Here is a 9,166-nt window from a genome sequence, read left to right as displayed (position 1 = left end):
GCTTTTAACCCATGGTGGTTGTCTTTGAGTTACCAATGCCTCACAAAGATTTGGTGAGATTGGCCTAGAGGAATCAAATGGATCTCTTGCTTCATGCTCGAGCGACTTAATAGGAACCCAAAAAGAGAGAGAGAGAAAGAGAGAGGGAGAGAGGGATGTATACACCTATCTAAATCCCGTCATTGAATATCCATGTATACCCACTATAGTCAAGCTTTTTCCATGTAATTGCAAGCTGGGATGTGAAGACTTTTGTGGTACCATACTACCATATAATATTTGGACAAAAGAGGCATTTGAAAAAATTATTAAGTTCTTCTTGTAGTCTTTGCTCTTAACGTTTTTTGTGGATGATGCACATGTCTTTCATATCATTGCCTTGGACAGTTTAAGCTATTTATGTTGTGCTTATTCTCAAGATAATGCCCTCATGGTTGTAAATTAGTTTGCATCAAGAATCTACCATTTCAATGAAGGAGTCTAGGGTCCTTAAGAAGATGGTATGATGATAGCATCGTATGTGTGACACTATGCCACGTGTCGCTTTAATACTTAATCTAGTTCTAGGATTTAAGTTTTCCTATAAAACCCAAGTCTAGTTGCATTTTTAGACAACATGGTGACTTCCCCTCTCTTTGAAGTAGACATCCATGCTAATGAGAGTGTGTTATAGGATTCAATGTGGTACAACATGCACCCTTTGCTTTGTTCACTGTAGCCAATGACAATGCATTTGTCTCCTTTGCTATCTAACTTTTGCCTTTGTTTCTTTGGAATGTGTGCATAATAGATACGGCCAACACACAGCACTTGGCCTCCTTTTTCACTAGGCTTCATAGGGCCTCATTTTCTTCGTCGCTCTAGTGGGATACCTATTAAGTAGATACATAGCTATAAACATTGCTTTAGCCAAAAATTTGCTTCTATTAAAGAGATATGTAGCTATAAACATTGCTTCTACCCAAAATTTGTTTAGAGGCCCATGTGTTTTAGCATAAACTTAGCTACCTCAATTTAGATGCCCATTCATCCTCACTGCCAATCCATTCTATTGAGTGTAGGTAGTGGTAAGCCGTTAATTGATGGCATTCTTCTTTCAAAATCTTTTCAACTCGTTGCTCTAATACTCACACCCTCTGTTAGATCTCACGATTCTGATCTATCCACTAGTTTCTTTCTCAACAAGAGCCTTGCATCTGAGAACATATCTATTTATCACTCATGTGTAAGGAGCACATAGAGTAAGTCGAAACATCGAGCGACTGCATTTGAGCGAGCCTAGAGTTCGAGCGATGCATGTGATGAATTTTTTCTAAACCTATAGTAGCAATAGTTTTTTACTAGAAATGGTTGAATCTACATGACACTATTAGAGATTGTTCTTATTGATTTTTTGTATAATTCTTGGCAAGATAAAACTTACTATTGGGGATAACTCATAAGTCCATGCAAGTAAGCAATGATTCAATGAACACCAAATGAAAAATTATTGGCAACATACAAAGAGAAAACCTATTATTCGATGAATAATAAATCCATACAAGTTAGAAATCATTCAATAGATACAAAAGGGGAAATGCTGCAATATCTATACCTCGAGGTAGTCACTCAAAATTATGTAAGGTAGCAGTGAGTTGAACGAGTTTCTTTATTTTGTAGACTTACATACAAACAACAATAATCCTGCCCATGATATAGAAGCTCCTCCTAGAAAATCCTTCACAAAAAAGTATTTGTAGCTCATTGATTTTTATGCTACCCATATGATATGATCCATTTTGTACACGAAATGATCACATGAATAAAATGTTTAAACTATGGAATTTATAATTATTGATCACCTTATGACCATGATGCTAATAAAATATGGATCACCTTCATATGTCCATGACCATGTATATACTTGTGGGATGGAGGGAGGGAACCAAGGACCCAAACTCTATTTAAGAAAAATTTAAGAAAATATATAGTTTGATAAGGCTTCGCTGGTGATGAGAAAAGATAAGTAGAAACTTTCTAAAGCTCTAGAATTTTAACACTCTAACATGATAAATGGATTCATTCATATCATTTTGATTGTTTTGACTACAAACATGCCATATTTAGACTTTGATTGACCAAGTTATGGCCCAAATAAAATTGGCAGGAGGAGCCTCCCAGAAGGCCGCGATATCGCGGCCTCTTGGGAGGACCCTTCTCCCATTATTTTTTGCCTTGAAAATGGAAATTTTACAAGAAAAACGCATACTTTGATCCCTTTCTTCCACCCCTCCTTCTTCCTTGACCCTTGCAAAAACATTGCCAAACATTTTCAAAAATTGTTGTTTGTATGTAAGACAATTGATTCCTCACAATATCATGGGTAGGACAACAACTGTAAAAGTAAGCAATGCATGCTACTCTTTAAGCATAAATCATCACACTAGAATGTCAATTTTATGAAAGTCCTCGCTCAAACGCAGTCGCTTGAATTCTGGTAATCCTCGAGCACATACATAGTAATTATAGTCATATCACAAATTATTTAACCATGGAATTTCAAAAAATTACAAGATTTAATCAAGAGATTCAAACCTTGGCCAAAAAGTCTATATTTTAAAAATAAATGAACCTATAAATTACAACTACAATAAATAAAAAGGAAATGGGAGCATTAAAGTAAATTAGTAATAAAGGTGGCTCAAGAACACTCCACATGGTTGATGCTTGTCTTCTCTGAAGTCTTGATATAGGGGGGGTGATTTTAGTCTTGATGTAAGGGGGTGATTTTAGTCTTGATATAAGGGGGTGATTTTAGTGTCCAAGTTAATCTTATCAGCTTTGGTAATGAGGGATGGTACAAAAACTCAAACTCCAAACTAGTGAAGCTCCATACCAAAGTATAAAATTTATCTCGTAAAGTCTCCAATATATAAATTGTGAATAATTCCTCAAATTATTAAGTGTCAAACAACACTTGTATTTGCCTAAAAAATCAATTATATTTTTTATTCTCAACTACTAAAATTCCACAATGGAAGGACTAAGCTAGCCTTCACAAAGCAGGCTTTTAATCATAAGGTCCTAAAAGCACTTTAAATAGTCAATACAAGTAAATTTTAAAGAAAGTGGTTGCGTTATGTAGCCAATTATAACCACTTTTCTATGGTTGCATTTGAATTTTTATCACATGTTCACTATTCTATGGCTGCATTTGAGTATAATGGCACGTTTCATGAGTGTAGTGAGAGGGAAAACACAACCTACAATTTTGGAGAGATATGACAATCTCCCTTATCCAATTGAATCATGATACTCCAATTTTGGAGAGTGCACCCTACAGAAATTACAACTTTTTTTTACCCCATTGCTAGTATTCAAGCTTCGATATCATGTTTTATGAGTGCAATGCTAGAAGAAAAGCTATGTGCAATTTTAGATACATGACATCAACTCTCTTATAGACTTGAGTTTGCATCACCTTTTAGGTATGCAATTATGCTATCAATTGCTCTAAAAGCTATAACAATATCCTACTTTCATGAGGGATTTGAGATCACTTTAAACATTGTAAAAAACATTGCAACTAAATTTGGAATTCACTATTGAAATTTTTCCATATGAAAATTTGTGCTTTGAAATATTATTGAGTTACCTTGACATGGGTAATTTGAAACGTTGTTCTCATTTTTATTTTCTTCATCACATGGCCAAAGGGAGCAAAAGATTCAATACTAGTGATCTAGGAAATTCTAATGATGCTTAGAGGTAATCATAGTGCACATTGTAAGTAAGAACATGATATAAGGAGGTATGAATTTTTGGATGTCCCTGAATTCAAAATGTGGGCAAAGAAGATAGTTCTTCCATGGAGATCCTCCTATGAAGTGCTTGTGCATTAGGCTTGTTTATATTGATATTTAGCTTGCATATTTTTCCCCCAACCAAGGCAGTCTCTATGATTGCCAACTTCAAAGCACTCCTACAACCTACCTTTACCTCCCCCTTCCATCCATTCTCAATAAAATATGGGAGACATTTTTGTTTATCTCGCTTAGACATTGTATGCTTCTACTCAATCACCTATATAGCCTCTATACATGATTTTAGTAGAGATATTTGGCAACTTTTTGGATCCATTAAGGTCATGGAAATTATGGTTGAGAATACATAAAAATTTATCATGTCAATCTTGTCCTCTTCATCTTCAAGCAATATCGTCTGCCTCTCCTAACAAATGAAGACTTGACCAATAGTGAGATGTACTCATTATACATTTTCACACCCCATGACTTAAACCATATATTTATGAATGTCCAATCATGCATTACTTATCATCAAAATCCATGGTGGACGTGATCATTTGGTAGCCGTTTCTCTATACTCGTTGGATGGTGTGTCCATTGATGCCCATTTAATTTTGTAGAGGCATCTCTTCCTATTTCTATATCAATGAGTATTTATTCCAAATTAAGGCCATATTTACAACAATGGCAAGTTAATAATGATAGAAAATAGTAAGTATTTACTCCAAATTGAGGCCATATTTACAACAATGGCAAGTTAATAATGATAGAAAATAGTAAGTATTAATCTTATGGATGGCTTTGCTTCTATATTTTGCTTTCTCAATTGGAAGATCTATAGATAGGAACCTATCAAAGTGCTAAGTCTTTGAAATAATTTTGACTAACCACATAGCTTGGAAATTATGTAACATATAACTCAATTCGAGACAATCATGAAAACCATATTGTAAGTGCAAAAACATTCTAGACTAAACTCCTCTAAATGGCATGCATCGTGATTCTAGACTCATCCTATACGTGGAAACTTTAAAGCTTTACATTTAATATAAGTGGACCATAATAATCTCACATCATAAGGTCAAGCTTAGTGTTTGAGAGACAAAAGCATGTTGCATGTAGACCATGTCATCACATATCTCAAATATCACCCTTGCCATTTCCTTACCTTCAATTTTATGTTTTTGAAGGATCCTTGGGTCAAACTAAGTCTCGTTATCCTTTGATTGTCGGACCCTAGTTTATAGTTTTTAGCAGAGTATTAAAAAGAGGAACATGTTACATTTGATTTCTAATAGTTTCATTGTAAGGGGCTCAAATAATCATGTAAACTTTAAAATAAGACACTTCATGCAGTTAAACTGATGATTATTTAAAAGTAGATGGCTTTTTAGTTCTTTCAAGAAGAAAATGGAGCAAATGAGAATGCAAATAGATGAAAACTCAAGATTCAAGAGAGATCACATGAACACTATTCCATGGGAGATGAAACTCCACTCAAATTAACCTCAATATACCATAATTACAAGAAATAAGAGGACTCGTACACGAGAGAGAGAGAGAGAAGAAATAAAGTTTATTTTGGGATGATCAATGGGTCTATGAGACTGTGAGAAACTTGATACATGCAAGCTAAAAGGTTGGAGATACTAAACGAGGATCAACACCCATACTAAAAAGCTAAATGCTACATAGTCTCATCAAAACAACAATTGTAACATCATATCAATATCAATATAGCCATATCCATCATTGCTACCACCAAATGGAATAAGAGTACAAGGTGGCATATGGTCAAGTATCATAGCTGTAGCCCTCCCCCCTCAAGGATGGTGGGGAAGTGGTAACATTCAATCAAAGATAGAGCATTGTCGGTTGTCCCCATGGGCATGGCTGCATGCTGTCTCTTGGCTATCGCTTTGCGCCTGACAAGGGCTACGGTGACCCCTGTTGGTCATGCTCCAACTTGAACATGGAGGGAATGTCCCCAAGTATAATATGTGTATCTGTCCTCTATTGAGTGTGTTGCATCGCTAGCTTTGGATCACATCTATGTTGGAGCCCCATGGGGTGAGAGCTCAATGAGAGCCTATGTGGTCTTGCTGCTAGAAGAACTCAGTGACCATAATCTCAAAAGAGTCTACTAGTGTGTCTGTCCCTGTCTTTGTGATCTATGTAAGCATTCTCGATGTTTGACTGTCTCATGAATGTAAGCGGTCAAATATCTCTAGTCCAAATATGTGTATCTGTCCTCTATCGAGTGTGTTGCATCGCTAGCTTTGGATCACGTCTATGTCAGAGCCCATGGGGAGAGTCTATGTGGTCTCACTGCTAGAAGAACTCAGTGATCCTATTGTCAGAAGAGTCTACTGTCTCTGTGATCTATGTAAGCATTCTCGGTGTTTGATTATCTCATGAATGTAAGCGGCCAAACATCTCTAGTCCGAAAAAGAGAGAGAGAGTAGGATACCATCCCAAAGCTATCTCTGAGGAGACAAAAGTAGCGCCCTTGGATCTCATAGTACACTGAGCATTTAAAAATTAAATGCTCCTCTGACTTGATCTCCTATAGATCACATAAGGTATATATGCGTCTCTCCATGGCTACTCTCTCAGCTCAACCACTCTTGATGTAGAGTCAATGCAAAGAAACTAAAAAATGCCCGATAGCAATCCTCAGTGAATGGGGAAGATGAATCCGAGTATATCCTGGAGGATCAACAAAGCCCTTCTTTGGAATGTGTAGGTAGTGATCTTTGTAGAAGCCAAGCTTCACTGGAAGCTCACTCGGTTCCAACTAGGTCCGAAAAGTGTGCAATTGTGGGAGATCCTCACATATGACCTGGTTAACCTCATGATACCCAAGTGGGAAAAATGGTGCATCAATGATGTACTAGAAGGGAGGGAGTCTATCCATGTGAACCCCAATCTCTCAAACTAGCTGGCAGTATGTGCATACTAGCATCTATGCTCACCTTCAGTTGCTAGGGCCATAGATGAGGATAGTGCTAACCATGATAGTCTACGAGGGTCTTGAAGTGCAGTCTCCATATCATCTGACATGCCAGAGATATGTGGTAACCTAGAATGTTGTGTCAACCTGTAGTGGGAAAGATCCAAACTCTGCTTGGATGATCTAGTGGGGAACCAATGGCTTACTGTGAATCATCCGTGCATAAGACTTGTAGGCACTCCACTTGAACCCACTTTGTATCTGAGAGATTTGGCCCCCAACAAGGGCTGCCATACATCCCAGCAGGTTTGACCAAGGAATCAAATGGAAGAACCTTGGTTTGTGGGTCCTACAAGTGCAAGTTGAAGCATTGTCGCTCTAACCTGGCTAGTGAGGCATACCCTGCTTGGATGGGCTTGCATCGCTGGTCTCATCATAAAGATAGGGCCAAAAAAGAGAAACCCTAGGTATGTGTAGGACGAGTCAATCTCAACCAGTGATTCATCAAAGGTGAACCGTGCTCTATGCATGGCTGCTTTCAATGTATTGAAGATCATAACCTTGGCCTTACCAAGATGGACCTTCAACTCATGTGACTCGCAAAAAGACTACAATGCATCTAGATGTCTTTGGAGACCCTCCATAGAGGAAGATAAGAGTACCACATCATCTGCATATAGTAAGATCTGAATTAGAGCACCAGCAAGAGAGCAGCCATCCCCCTCTGCATAAATATCCCAAGCTCATCTATGTAGAGGCCAAACAAAGTTGGTGAGAAAGGACACCCTTGTTTGACCCCTATAGTGCTCATGATCTCATATGCCCATCCACCTCCTGTCCGGGTCTCTACTTGAAATCCTCTTTTAAATTGCCATGAAAGCCCAAATGATCTCCCAGTCATAACCCAACTCTTGCAATCGTCTAATGAGGCAAGCTCTCGAGATCGTATCAAATCCCTTGCAGCAATCCACAAAGCAATAGTAGACCCTCTGCTTTTGTGCCTTGGCCTCCTCAATGACACATTTGAGTGTGAGTATGTGGTCCATGGTCCCATGATCATGTTGGAATCTGGGTACCCCTCAACTCCAAGTCCTTGCATTTCTGTGAGTCGACTAACCTCAGAGTCAAGTGCACTGATGCATAGATCTTGGACATGACATGTCCAATCATGATGGTCCTGTAGTTCTCTGGCTCATGCATGGCATCCCGTGCCTTATGAATGGGTGAGATTGTGTTAAGGGTCCAGGTGAATGGGAGGCCATAGAAGACAGCTTCATTGAAGAGCTTCGCTAGGATTGGGGCTAAGATATTAATCCCATACTGGTGAGATTTCATGCTCAACATCATGTGATCACGTGTGCATAGCACCATCATGTGATCATATGTGCATAGCACTAACCTTATAGAGCGCTATAAAGGAAAGGGTTAGATCCCCTAACCCTAACCCTAAATGGGTTTGTATATATTATATTTTTTCAACTAAATCTAGTGTACAGTTAGTCATTTGTGGTGTGCTCTCTAGCTATGCCCTCTCTCCTCATCTCCACTCTTCTCCTCTCCCCTCTTCATATTTTGTCATGGTATCAGAGCTCCCTTGCCTTCCACTGAGGCATCGAGATTCGTGAGAGTGCAAGAGAGATCGAGAGATCAAAAGTTCTTTCACTTCCGATGAGTGATAGAAAATTATGTTCATTGAGTGGGGAATTCCATCCATTTCCCTTGAGAGATTATGTGTGAGAGAGATTTCCATCTATGTGAGGTTGAGTGATTCCTTTGTGAGGATTGAGAGATTTTTGTTCATTTCATTGAGAGGAATTCTGTCCTATTGAGAGAGAGAGTTATGTTATTCTTGAGAGTGATTTTCGTCATTCTTTTGAGAGAAAGATTTGTTTTGAGAGAGGATATTTCAACAAACAAGGTCATGGATGCTTGCAAAGAGTAGCCTCTCCAACAAAATCGATGCCCACAAACTATCCAAACAGCTCTTCAAGTGCCTCTAGTGCTCTCCATCAACCTCTCCATGGTGGTTGAGGAGCGGTTGAGATGGCCTCCATGCAAAGCATCCAAAGCCTTGGCTTCTTCTCCACCAACGTGCTAAGTGACCAGTTGCATAGTCTCAACAAATGGCCTCAAATCCATCACCTCCCACCGGGACTCCTTCAATGAATGACCCACAAGCTAAGGCACACTAGAGGCAAAACACCTGCGACTCTATTTTGTAAGGAGGCTCTAGCCCAGAGGCTCCAGCCCAACACTGCACGCTCCTTCTGCATCAACGATCTCTAGCACCAACGGGCAGGTTCAATGCAAGCTCCTAACATACCAGCAGCTCGAATAGCCACGCCATAGTCTAGCAATGATCCGCAATCTGCTTCAGCCACTCGCCAGCCAACGAGCTCTTGAGTCACCAAGCCGCTCCAACTGAGCA

This window comes from Dipteris shenzhenensis, chromosome 5 (genome assembly GCF_047967505.1).
Source record: "Dipteris shenzhenensis isolate YYH24624 ecotype China chromosome 5, Dip_SZ_1.0, whole genome shotgun sequence".
NCBI lineage: Eukaryota > Viridiplantae > Streptophyta > Polypodiopsida > Gleicheniales > Dipteridaceae > Dipteris > Dipteris shenzhenensis.
The sequence above is the reverse complement of the archived record's forward strand: the minus strand, read 5'-3'. Positions refer to the sequence as shown.